Below are 14,288 nucleotides of genomic sequence, written 5' to 3'. Positions count from 1 at the left end.
AAGCCAGATGAAAATTATACAGGGGATGGCCAACATGTTTGGGACACGCAACTTTTTTTCTTTCTCAAAAATATTCAACATGCTGTAACTTTTCTAAGAGTGCATAAAAAATTCTCAAATTTTGACTGTTTGTCAACCTATTATAGGTACATAACCGGTACAAATTCAGGCTCGATTGGTTAATCTTTCGCGAAGCTAGAACCTGTCATATTTCCGAAACCAGCGAACCGAATCAAATGAAATTTTGAACGTTTATCAACAATATATTGATACTTGATGCGACATTATAAAATGTAATATTTTCTCTTGACGAATAAAGTTATACCGGTTTGACATTTTCACCCATATAGAAGAAAGTAAGCCAAATTTACAATACCACAAATAAATGTGTTCTTCCTTCAATCCAAATAGAAGTATCTTGAGAACAGAAGTAAAATTTCTTTGGATATCAAAACTAAAACTGTTTGACATTGATGTAAAAAAATTACATTTTTTGAGAAAAATCCAAAAAGTGTCAATCCATGATAACTTTTTCAAATGATTAAAAAGTACCCATGTTTTAATAACTTGTGAAGCACTAATATATTGTTGATAAACGTTCAAAGTTTCATTCAATTCGGTTCACAGGTTTCTGAGATATGATTGTTCAAAAATAAGCTGTCTGACAAATAGTGTTTTACGAAAACGGTTCTAGCTTCGGCAAAGATTATCCAATCGGGCTTAAATTTGTACCAATGATGTGCATATAATAGGTTGGCCAAAAAGGCCAAAACGATTCGAACAATGTGTAAATATTTACTGATACAAAAATTATGATATTAAGAATATTTTGAGTTTTGAAAAACTTCGATCTTATGGACCAGCCTATCTTGAAATTGATTTCCCTGATGACAAAATAAAATAAATATCGTTCTAATTATTTTCGAAGAACTACAAATCTACCAAGTAGCACGACAATCGGAGATTTACCATATCGATTTTTCAACAATTGATTTTTTAAGGCCATTTAAATAAAAAATCCAACAAAATTGCGAAAAGAAAAATAAGATTTTTTTTTTATCTTTTAAGAAACTATAAACTAGAACAAATAATTGAAGAAATTTTCAAGTATATTGCCAAACGTTCTTTAAGCATCTTTGAACATTCTTGTAAAATTAAAAAAAAAATCTTACATATGAAAACTTTGTCTGAAATATGCCGGTTAACCCTCCTTTGGCATTAGGGTCATTTTTGACCCAAACTGTACACTACGTCAGCGAGCTGCTGCCAACATGATGCAAAAGAAGGTTAATGCTTCTGGAATTATATTCTAAACTAGCTGTCCTGGCATACGTCGTACTGCCTGCATACTGTGTTTTTTAACATCCAGCTCCATAGAAAAGAACCGTTCAAAACAGAATTTCAGAATTTCCAGTTTTCCAGTGCCTTCTCGGACATTTATTTCAATTGTTTTTTGTACGAACAAAAAAAAGCCTTGCGCGAATGCAACAGTGAAAGAATTAAATATATCTGTTGACCCGTTCCCGTGCCTATCCGTTACATACAAACACCATTCCATTTTAGTTTATATAGATTCTTTCTTCCTCTGATTTTTACAAAGTCTTCTGTATAAGAAATTACCTGGATTGCTCCATTCCATGAGTACATTTTTCTCTCGAACTTTGGGCCAATGTTTGAGAAAGGTCAATAAGATCTTGGACAATTTTTTGTAAATGCTTCTTAAGGGTTAACAGCAAGTTGTTAGAGTTTTCACCAACATTATTGTCCGGAATTCTTACTTATTATTGATTCCCAAAAGCTTACCAAAAAACACAAAATCATTTGAAAGTTGATAATGTTCATCTCGTGTGTCTCAAGTCTTCAAAATGTCTCTACTCAAATAAATGTTTTCCCAAAAACGTCAAATATCTTAAATCGAGCATCGTTGCTCGTGATGCAAGTTATTTAAAAACGGTTTGACACTTTCGTCGTTTCTTTAAAGTTTGTTGTAGGACTATTTATCTTTTGATTTGAAAAACATGAAAAACACTGGAAATCGGTAGAAAAATGATTGAGTTGTTCACATAAGTAGACACAACAGTTTGAACAAGTGTGTTTTTGTACAATATCTCTAGACTACCATGTGAATAGGGCGTTCCTCCTGCGCGTGTTTCCAATTATTCATGGAATCTCTTATTAGTAACAGATAGATAAGACTTCCCTCTATCTGATAATGGGATAAGTTTTTATAAATAAACTAGCTATCCCGGCAAACGTCGTACTGCCTGCATACTGTTTTTTGACATACAGCTCCCTAGGGACGTCCCCGCAAAGTCATCTGTATGGGAGTCCCCCGTTCCAGAGAGCGGAGAGGTCTCACACCAAGCTAAGAACCTTCCTCGGCCCCATGCCCTCCTGCATACAAAATTTCACGTCGATCGGTTCTGTAGTTTCCAAATGGATAAGGATCGGACAGACAGACAGACAGACAGACAGAAATTCATTTATATATTACCCTTTCCACATGTTGTCTAAAAGTGTTGGTAATGTAATGAAATTTTCAAACATGTTTATCAATAGTTCTTGACTAGATCTACAACCTGCAATAGAGCTCACAAAAGAAGTTTTTTTTTATCAGATTGTAACACCGTGTAACACAAAGATTCGAACCATCACTACGCGCGAGCAGGAATGCCTCCGTATACAGCAGATCTCGACTTAGTGGAGTTGCTCTTCGGGCTGGCCACTACAGATGTGCAGAAATGTGATAAACTGAAAACAAGGCTAGCACTAGAAACAACGGATAACTCTTCTACTAGGCTTGGCGGCGATGGCAAACAGCTACTTCAACTTTAACTTCCAACTTCACAAAGGTGCACGACAAACCAATTTTGCATCCATGAACAAAAGTATACACTAGGACGATGATATATCTGGATCGATGCAGTTCACGCCGAGCGCCGGGGCGACACTTTCGAATCCTACCGGCGGCGGAGGACGCGGTTCACAGTCGGGCTTGGCATTCAGAGTCTGGCGGTTACTGCTGCTGCCGCGCCTGGACCACCACACTAGGTACTCTGGACTGGAGGAGGGCCCTCGGGACCGACCGGGCCGCAGAATAACAAAAAAAAACACAAAACGGTGAAATCAATTGGCCAAGATCTGGTTTCCAAAGCACGTACGCGAAATTATCACGTCCTCGTTCGTCGTAGCCGCCGTAGGTCGGTCGGTGGTCGTGCGCGCGCGCGTTCTCTTGCTGGCGCGCGGAGCAAATCCTCCTCGTCGCGTGTTGAGCTCTCCTCGGTCAGCGAACGAACTGAACCGCGCAACAGCTGGGAACTGGGTGCGCAGCGCGCGCACCCATCGATCGACGGACGACGGCGACGCCGGAGTTCTGGACGACACTCACGGGTTGTAACCGGCCGATTAGCTTGTGACCAATACAAGCACGGTGGGCGTCGCGAGCAACAGCGGACCGGCGTTGCGCCGTGCCGGGTCGACGGGTAGCATAACGAGTCGACGTCGTGTTGTTGTAGGAGAGTGCACGCGGAATTGGCTGTTTTGCGACTGGCTGGCTGGTTGGTTGGGTGGTTTGCTACCAGTTTGTTTCGGAAGGGACGTTACAGGGGCTTGAGATCGATTGTATCTCTAGTGGCCCGATCACTGACAGCAAGTGATCGGAACGGTACCTATGCGTTCCTTCTGATTTGGATTGGTCAATTCCACTAAGGATTGGCAGGGTTTCCAGATTTTTGCAATATGTTTTAATTAGAAGAGATGTTTTTTTTTAATTTCTAGTAAATCTATTTTGTGTTGCCCATATGTAAACAATAACTAACACGAGCATTGATCAGCAATAGTTTGCAAAAAATTTAAACAAGGTAAATGATCAGCAGAATTGCTGTGATGGTTAAGACACGCGACTATTACGCTGAGGTCCTGGGATCGAATCGCACTCCTGCCAAGCTTACAAAATGTGAATTCTCCCTTCAGAAGGGAAATAAATTCGTGGGTCGCGAGATGAACTAGCAGCAGGCTGAAAATCTCGTTAATGAAAATAAAAAAAAAATGTGTATAGGTATATGCCCTGAGTTTGAACTACGCGAAGGGAAAACATTTCGGGTATGTCTGCATTCAGTAATCTCAGGCTCTCATATTCATCCTTTTCAAAAACAAGCGATTACGGCACCGATTGATTCCGTTTTTTTTTGTTTTCATGAGTGCTCACTTCTAACAATAAATACAAAAATAAGAAACAATACAAACAGTGCTTCAATCCTTCGTTTTTCAAAGAATGTGAATGGGAGCCACATGCTCAATAAGGGAACCAATACCCTATATAGTAGAGCGGATTTTTCTACTTTTCACACAAGGCTGGCGGTTTGCAATCGATTTTTTTTTTCTATTTTTAATAATAGGTACTTGCTCAATATATACATCTCATTCCATATAACAAAAACAGAAACGCCAACATCAAATAGGGTAATTCGCCAATTGTTGAACGGTTAGTACTGGCATTTTGGTTTTCGTTTGTTTTCCGTGCATAAATCTACTTTAGTTGAAAAATATCCACTGAACGTCTAGATCTACTTATTCCTTATACTGCCCATTGAATTTGTATTCCCTTAAATTTCATTTTCTAAGAGAAAATGGAACATTTGTATGGGAAGTCTGTAACCCAAATGTTGAACGCTTCCTTAAGCTAGCTCATCCTAATGTTGGACGGTTCTCGCTAATTGTTGAACGGTTGAAGCTTTGTTCGTAATTGATGACGTATAACCCGACATAAACCTATCATTCACCTGTTTTTATTTGGGGCACCAAACCCAAAATAGATCCAACAGTTATCCGATGTGGGTCCAACAGGGGTCCGACATTTGATAAAATTTGACCCAACATCCGTTATTTTTTTCCCTCTGGCGAAGTTTTTTTTCCGGGTTTTTCGTGTTTTGTGCCCAGCTGGTCCCAGCTAGTGACAATTAATTTAAATGACAAGGGATCGCTCATTTGAAGAGAGCTCTAGTGGACTGAAATCGTTTTAAACACGACTAGATGTAAAAATGGCTAAAAGGATTTGATTAGAAGCGAAAACGACAGAAGAAAAGTACACCTTTAAAAGCCCCTGAAACACTCCTGGAAACCCATGGGACCCATTCAATCCCCAAGAACAATTATTGAACGACCATGAAATCTCTTGAAAACCCGTGGGTTGCTCCTGAACCTCCGGGAACGCCTTGAAATACTCCTGGGACCCCTTTAACACTCTGAATCCCTCTTGAAAACCTCTGGAACGCCCTTGAAACCCATTGAAAACCACTGGAACCTTCCTGAAGCCCGCTGGAATACCCCTGGAACATCCGTGGAACGCCCTTGACACCCCATGAAATGCACGGTTAGGTGAAGTGAAAAGAAATCTGGCAGAAATGCTAACATCGTAGGTTATGCCAATGTTCAACAATTGGATCATGGATGCATAATGATAGTGTGATAAGAAAAATAATTAAATTACAATAAAAATGTGATTTTAAACAATGTTAAACTGTTAAGGACATCCTTCCAGTTCTTGTATTTGATATTTGTGGTCTATTTGCCCGCAAAGCTTATTTCGTAACAGCAATTTCTTAAAATAATTCTTAAGAATTGTGCAGTTTTCGTGTCATCAGCGGTACAAAATTTTTAACCAATATTGTTGACGTAAAATATGTAGATTTTGGAACTTAATTGGAGCAATATCGTGACACACATGTATATGCGTCTACATCATATGTTTACGTTGGGCGAAAATTACTTAAGTAAGATTTATAATAAAATTTTCAGAAACTGTTCAACATTTGGGTAGTGTTCAACAATCAGCGAATTACCCTATTTAAAAATTACGTTGAGAATAATTTTTATTCGACTGTATTTTTCGCCTTTAAAAACATTACGTTTCTTCATATTTTTTTTAAAGAGTTGTGCAAAATAACACGATTTTCATCAATCTGACGCTAAAACTGTGTTCAGATGATCGAAAGATATTACAAAATAAATTAAACTTTTAATTGTTTCGAAATAGCTGTTACAACGCAAGGTTTTTGAATTTCACATTTCAATGCTCTGTAAAAATCAATTCTCTATACTATGCTGTTTTCTTCTTAGCAGGATGGCAGGTTTTATTCAAGTGTTCTTTCAGGAATTTCTCTTGGGATTTCTCCAGGAACTCCTGTTGGCCTTCCTCCATGAATTCCAGCTGGGATTCCTCAAACAATTGCTATTTGGACTTGTCCAAAAATTCTAACTGTGGTACTTTCGGGAATATTTCTATAGATTTTTCCTGGCATACTTTCTTGCTGCAATACTTTCAGAAAATTATCCTGAGATTCTTTCAGAAAAGTCTCCTGTGGTTATCCTGTGTAAATATTCCTGCAGGTATTTATTCAAAGAATTACGCTTGTGATCCCCCGGCATGCTTGGTGAGGTTTCTCTAATAATACCTGTAGAGATTCTTCCATCAATTCCTATTAGGATTTCTCTAGAAATACTTTCTATGAAATCTCCCGGAGTTCTAGGAATTCCTCCAGAAATTTCTTCAAGAACTTTTGGTGGGACCATTCAAGACAATAATCCATGAATTATTCCAGAAGTTGCTCCAGTGACTTCTCCGGGAATATCTTCAGATTTTATCCAGAAATTTCAGCTGGGATTCAACGAGCAATTCCTCCTAGTACTTTTCCTGAAATTCTTACTGCAATACCTTCAGGAGTTCATCTAGGGATATCGCCAGAGATTTCTCGTGGGATTTTTGAGGATTTTTTGCTGGGATAATGCATGGCAATATTCCGGACATTCTTATAGAAGTTTCAGAGATTTTATCCAGGGCTTCCTCCAGTTATTTATCATGGGATTCTTCCAGAAGCTTATTGTGGCATTTCTCCAGAAATTCCAGCTGGGATTCCTCATTCTTCCAGCTATTCTTGCTAGGTTTCCTCCAGAAATTTTTACTGTGGTTCATCAGAAATTCTTCTAAGGATTCCTCTAGAGCTTTCTCCTGACTTTCTTGTTGTGATCCTTCCGGGCAATCTTCCTGGAATTTTTCTAAAAATTTCTTCGGCTGTTCTTCCAGGGATTTCGTCATGAAATTTCTGCAGAAACTCCTCTTGATGTTCCTCAAAGAATTTCTTAAATAACACCCCCTGTGGCTCTTCCAGCAATTCCTCCTTCAGATATCTACGGTACCCCCAGGAATGATTTTAGTGATTCCGGAATATCATTCTGAGATTTTTAAGAAATTTCAGAAATTTCTTCTCTGTGGATTCCATTAGAATCTCTCTCTCTCTTTTGTTGGCGTAACGTCCTCATTGGGACAAAGCCTGCTTCTCAGCTTAGTGTTCTATGAGCACTTCCACAGTTATTAACTGAGAGCTTCCTCTGCCAATGACCATTTTGCATGCGCAAATCGTGTGGCAGGCACGAAGATACTCTATGCCCAAGGAAGTCAAGGAAATTTCCTTTACGAAAAGATCCTGGACCGATCGGGAATCGAACCCGTCACTCTCAGCATGGTCATGCTGAATAGCCGTGCGTTTACCGCCTCGGCTATATGGGCCCTTTAGAATACCTCTACCGGTTCTTGCAGGAACTTCATGATCATCAAGGCTTCTTTATGAAATTCCTCCATGCATTCATCCTAAACACTAAACATTATTCCGGGAATTCCTCCAGAAATATTGAGATTTTCTCCAGGACGATTATTTAAGGCATTCTTAAGGGAAATTCTCCAACTTTGTATTGAGGAATTGCTATTAGGATTCCTTTTTTTACTTTTCAAGGAATTCGTCAATATTATTTTTCTAAAGTTGCTTAAAGGCTTCGTAACGGAATTCCTTTCGGAAATTTCCCAAGGTAGGGTTTCGTACCATTTGGGCAGGACTTTTTTTTCTACCAAATTAGTTCACGAGTTTCTTTGATGAATTATTTCAGGAATTCTTGGAAAACTACTGCAGGAATTTATTATAGATTCTTGCAGACGTTATTTTATGTACTCATCTTGTTTTTTTATTCTCATGGGGAAATTTCTTCAAAGAATTCTTTCGGGAATTTCCTCCAGGCATTGTTTTGTAAACCCTTTCAGAAAATCATGGAATTCTTCCAGAGATTTCTTTAGAAATTCATCTAAGGGTGCCATTAGCAAATTCCTGCAGGTACTTATACAAGAATTTCTCCTGGAATTCGTGGAGAAATCATCTTTGGGTAATTCGTTGTGGAATTCCTTGAATGATTCATCCAGAATAAATACTTTCAGCCATTCATTGACACATTTATACAAGAAATTCCATTGGAATTTTGTTAAAGATTCTTTGGAAAATTTCTTTAGTAATATTCAGAATTTTTCTTAAGATTTGTTCCGAAATTCATCCAAGAGTTTTGGTGAATTCTCTAGGTATATTACCGATTTTAGTATTTCGTAGGAGAATACCTAGAGAGATTTTTTTGGGAAGGTAAAGAAACGAACCAACCAAGGGCTGAAAGTCTCTTAAATAAAGACAAATCAATTTGGGAAGTCATCCAGGTCATTTTGAAGGATACTTCCTACCGAAATTTGTAAGGGATTTGTTGGAGAATTCTTTTAGTGATTCCTGAAATTCTATCAAAGGATGAATTTCATTAATGAATTCATTCATTTGGGTACTATCCCATCTTAACCTCGCAAGGAAAGTATTGTGTCTACGACTACGTGTTTTTCTCAAAAAGTGAAATTCTTAACTTTTTATTTGGGAAATTCTCGCTGAGACCGGCCCAATATTTACACCTTGTCTTCAAAAACGTTTGAATTGCCGATTTTCTGAAAGTCCTCGCTAAAAAAATAAGGAAAATGCATTTGGTTACTCAGATTGATGAACCCCCCGTTAGTTAGAGCCACAACCATTTTTGCAGACCCCCCGATTTTGGTCAAATGTTGGCTCATTTAATCCGTTATAACTCGAAAATTTCTACAAAAACCACCTCAAAACGAATTGTTGTTGAAACGAGGAAAGATAGAGCTACCCAAGCAACACACATGTTATAATAAAGCTACGACAGCGCAAGTTTTGGTTGTATAGAAGTTTATTTGACGTAATTTCAACATTGTGTTTAAATGACGTAAAATTAACTTCTATACAACCAAAACTTGCGCTGCCGTAACTTTTATACAACATGTGTGTTGCTTGGGTACTATTTAGAATATTAAAAAGTTGGGTCAGCCATATTGATTTTGGCCGCCATCTTGGATTTTTATACCAAATCATTTTTTTCACCATGATGGCAACTACCGATTTTCAAAATTTTTGCATCAATTGAAATCTGAGACATTTATACATAACATATAAAAAAAACTAGAGATGTCTTTTTCTTCTTTTAAAAGTTATCTGCCGTTTTGTAAACCATGCCAATTTTGCGAACTGTGCTCGGTGCCGACCGTTTTCATAAATGCAGCGTTATTTCGCAGTGTTTACGAACACGAATTTAAAATCTGAACCCACTAATGAAAAGCTGAAGGTTTAAGCTTTTCAAAACACTAAAAAATCATCATTGAGAAACAGTCAAAAGCGGAAAGAAACCTCCGATTTGTCCATGTTTCGCGGCAGTTGCCTTTGTGTATACATGCACGCGTAAACTCGGATGCTGTTGCATGTCGTTGCCGGTGCGCATGGAAATGTATGGAGAAAACGTGGCTTTATTTACAAAACTGCAGATAACTTTTGATAGAAAAAAAGACATCTCTAATTTTTTGATATGTTATGTATAAATGTCTCAGCTTTCAATTGATGCAAAAATTTAAAAAATCGGTGGTTGTCATCATGGTGAAAAAAATGTTTTGATATAAAATCCAAGATGGCAGCCAAAATCAATATGGCCGACCCAACTTTTTATAACTGTGAAAAGCAGCTCTATCTTTCCTCTTTTCAACAACAAATCGTTTTGAAGTGGTTTTTGGACAAGTATTAGAGTTATAACAGTTTAAATGAGCCACCATTTGACCAAAATCGAGGGGTCTGCAACAATTGTTGTGGCTCTAACTAACGGGGGTTCATCAATTTTAGTAACCAAATGCATTTTCCTTACTTTTTAAGTGAAAACTTTCAGAAAATCGGCACCTTAAACATTTTTGAAAACAAGGTGTAAATAGTGGGCCGGTCTCATCAAAAGTTACACAGCTTGAATATACTAGTAAGAAAGATTCTCCCACCCAGATAGGATATTTTGATGCAGATTAGGCCTCGGATGCAGTTGATACGAAATCGATCAGTGGATTCATACTTCAAGTCCTTAGAAACACGGTTTCATGGGCCAGAAGGATTTTTTTTTTTTGAAATTCTGGGATTTGAGTGCACTTATTTAAATTGCTACCAATTGATACATCTTTGAAGAAGATCTTTCAAGAGAAGTTTTGGCTTAAAACTTAATAGAACTCGTTCCTGACTCAATGATGTAATTTATTGAAGAACTCTAGACCACGGGTACGCAACCGGTGGTCCGCGGCCCGCTTAGGGGGGGGGGGTTGAAACCATCACAGAGATCTACATATTTAATTATGCAGAGTTTCAAAGTTGGTACACGTATGTAAACAGTTTTTGTTAGTGTTTCTATAAAATAAAAACATTTTGAAAATCTAAAATGTAAAATCTATTGATGAGCTTTTGATTGGTGCCATTTCAAAGTATTTTTAGTTAAGATTTAATTTTACAGAAATTATAAAAGGAGTTTTTTTTTCTGCCTTGATAAGAAAATGTAATTTTTATACTCATAAGCGGTTTTGTTTTCAGAACAAATTTATGGTAATATTGGCTAGAATAATTGGTAAATTTCACGATTCTTCAAAAGAAAAAAATCATGAATTCTATGGTAGTTCGTCAAACTTTCATTGTGAATATTTCAGAATAAGTTTCCAGGAGAATTACGAATTTTGCTGGAACCGATACAAATTTTCAGTTAAAACGCTTGCAAAAAGAAATAAATTTCGGCTGCGCCGCTTTTCTAAGCACACTTAGATTGAATGTACATGGCACCATTGCTTACGAAATGTGTGTGTCAGATAAAAAAGTATCATTGATCGTCGAAAAATCCTCCACAGTAAATTTCTGGCTACACCACTGTACCCAAATAACTCGGATTCGTTTATTCAATTTATATTTTTTCTAAACATTGGGCCGCAGAATTTTTCAAAATTTTTAAAGGGGGTCGCCACCTCAAAAGGTTGGGAACCTCTGGTCTATGTAGATTATGGACAGGCCCAGAATACTACGCTAAGTAGTAAGTACTGTACAAGCGTGGAAGCAATTGAGTTGGTCGCTTTCTGAAAAGCAGGTTCGAACGTAAGGGTTCTATAGACAAATTATTAGGAGATGTTTCAACAACATTTCAACAAAGGATGATACTACATTTTCATTAACCCTTTTTCTCTTGGTGATTTTCATATTGCGCTGCACGAAAGTAACGAGTTTGTTTTACTCGTGTAAATTTGACGTTTTACTATAGGTACCAAATGTAAAATATTAACCGCATCCACTCGAGACCGTCACGCTGTATGATCCACATTCAACGCTCTCTTCCACTTTGGCTGTAAATTAAACATTGGCAAAACCAAAATGACCCGTTATCAGAGTGTAGCCGGCCGGTATGCTTGTGTATCAGCACACATTCGTTCTTTCATCTGTCCATTGGTCTGTAATAGTGATTTTGATGACGAAAATACCACCATACCATCAGCAGCTGAGCTAACTAATTGGATAATGAAGAGCGGATAATGTGACGATTTAGGCTTGTCACCTATCTATGACCTGAACCGTCACGAAATTCCAACTAGCAAACAAAACACACAACACGTTTCATTCATTGCATTAGAACTTACGATCTAAATGTTTTGCAGTGATGATGATTAACCTGGGCTTGTTAGGGGAATATCTGTAAATAAAAGAAAATCGGGTTAAGTACGGTTCCTTTGAATTCCACTAAGAATTTGCATCCTTTGACAGATACGTATTTCGACCTCAACTGTAAGGTCGTCTTCAGTGTCTTGTACTTGACTCGAGTCAAGTACAAGACACTGAAGACGACCTTACAGTTGAGGTCGAAATACGTATCTGTCAAAGGATGCAAATTCTTAGTGGAATTCAAAGGAACCGTACTTAACCCGATTTTCTTTTGTTTTGCAGTATTTGAAACGTTTTGAACAGTTCGCGTGGGATCCCACAAGAAGTAGAGGCACAGCACGCAGTAGCACTGACCCTTAGAAAACGATTGGGCAATCTCCCCCGAGAAGTGAGCACCCGTGCCGGACACTACCGTGCACTGGTACTGGACCGACGCCGACGACGTTCATCCACATTTGGCCTAATTGGACACTGACTGGCCACGGCGGTGCTGGGTACGTTTTTCGCCTGTGTACCAGTTAAGAATGGCAAAGCTCGATTTAACTGAAAAAAAACCTGTCCAATTATCTAATCGAAGAGCGAAAATTTATTACCCATGCAATTACAACTATTGAGCCTTGCTGTGAAAAATGAAAAATGCGTTCTCACCACCACCGGACGACTGTCAGGTCAGCCTCTTTGGCAGTGTGTTCTATATCGGGCAGGATTGCGTGCGATTCCGTTCGCAATCAGATGGAGAATGTGCGGTTCATTGACGCGCGTTCGAAATTCGACGAACGGACGATTTCCTGCATGAAACATGATTAAAATTTTTGCACAGCATGTGATTGATCGGGGGACCGGCAATACAGAGTATGGTGTGCGCTGCTGCGAGAGTGGCAGCAACATAAGCGACGAGGTTCTTCTGCAGAATTCTTCGGTAGTCCAATCGAACAAAATACCGGTTCCATTCGAGTGACCCGCCACACTGGGTTTCGGTCGGGAGGAATTGCTCTCTGTGGGCTGGCGAAAAAATCAGCAGTTACATACCTACAGAAAATCGAAACCACATCATAACGAAGGGCAGATTTTTTTTGACTTCGTGGATTTTTAGTTATTTGAGTTTCTTCCCACAACGTCCTAGCATCAACCTGTTTTCAAAACTCTTAAGTTTTCGTATTTCAAAACAGCACTTAGCCGGTTTGTTCTAACCCATTATGTACTAATATCCAATGATATTATGATGTTTTGGAAGTCTGTGTTGAGGTTGTTGAAAGAAGTTACCGTTACACCCGTAGACTTAAGAATCTAAACGCAAGAACAGTTTGGATGACGTAGGATATCTCGAATGATTTGATACTGGCTATTGAACTTTCAGAAGACTTATTGGATATGAAATATTTCAAATCGTAGCTTGTATAATGAAAGAATTTACCGTTAAACACGTAGGCTTTAGGATATAAACTCAAGAACAATTTGGATGACCTATTATATTCCGACTGATCTGATATTGTCTATTAACCTTTCAGATTACTGGACATGATAGATTACAAATCGCAGCTTTGTATACAGAAAGAAGTTACCGTTACACCCGTAGACCTAACGATCTGAACTCAAAAATATTTTGGATAATCTAGGATATCCAGAAAAAATATTTTGCATCATATTCTATTTTGCATTATATTGACCACCAAAACTACAGTAGAACGATGAAAAAAAAAACTCCATAATAACGCTTGGAAAAATTCTTGCTTCAAAGGGTTACAGCTTTTTGCAGGATTCCTCCAGAAGTTTCGTAGATAATTCTCCAACGAGTTCCACTGGAAGTACAATTGTGAAATCCTCCAGGAATTCCACCGAAGAATCTTCACTTGGAACTCAACCAGAAGAATCGTAGCAAATGCCACCAAGGTTTCCAACGGGAATTTCTCTAGGAATTTGACAGGAAACTGTTCTAGGAGTTCCTTTAAAATGGACTTCTTTAGAAGTTCTCCGGGATTTCCTCAGGAGGATCCTCCAGGAGTTCCTCTACAATTTCTCTAGAAGTTTTTCAAAAATTCCTCCAGAAGTTCCTCCGGCAATTGCTATAGGAGCTCCTCAAGGAACTCTTTGAAGAGTTATTCCGGGAATTGCTCGAGCAGTACCTTTGGAAAATGCTTCAGGAGTTCCTTCGGGAATTGCTCCAGTTTCTCCGGGAATTGATTAGAGATATTAGAGTTCCTTTGGAAATTGCTCGAAGAGTTCCTCCAAGAATTGATGCAGGAGTTCCTCTAAATAGAAATTTCTCCAGAGGAGCTGCAGGGAATTGCTCCAGAAGTTTCTTCGAGAATTGCTGCAGGAGTTCCTCCGGAAATTGTTCCTTGATTTCCTCCAGGAGCTCCTCCGTGAATTTCTGCAGGAGCTCCTCTGGGAATGGCCCCAGAAGTTCCTCCGGAAATC

General features: G+C 38.5%; 1 protein-coding gene across 6 annotated transcripts in view; it reads right to left on the bottom strand.

Annotated features, from left to right (window-relative positions):
• The window catches only part of LOC109621844 (P protein), a 284,696-nt gene that overhangs the window by 164,192 nt on the left and 106,216 nt on the right, over positions 1-14,288 (bottom strand). Inside the window, exon 1 of one of the 6 annotated variants that reach the window (XM_029871102.2) lies at positions 2,650-3,312. The exons of the other annotated variants lie outside the window; for them this stretch is intronic. The gene's annotated coding sequence lies outside the window, so the exon portion shown is untranslated. Of the gene's footprint in view, positions 1-2,649; positions 3,313-14,288 lie in introns of those variants that run through there. 6 annotated transcript variants of the gene reach the window in all.

Source organism: Aedes albopictus, chromosome 2 (assembly GCF_035046485.1).
Source record: "Aedes albopictus strain Foshan chromosome 2, AalbF5, whole genome shotgun sequence".
NCBI classification, from domain to species: domain Eukaryota; kingdom Metazoa; phylum Arthropoda; class Insecta; order Diptera; family Culicidae; genus Aedes; species Aedes albopictus.
The sequence above is the reverse complement of the archived record's forward strand: the minus strand, read 5'-3'. Positions and strand labels throughout refer to the sequence as shown.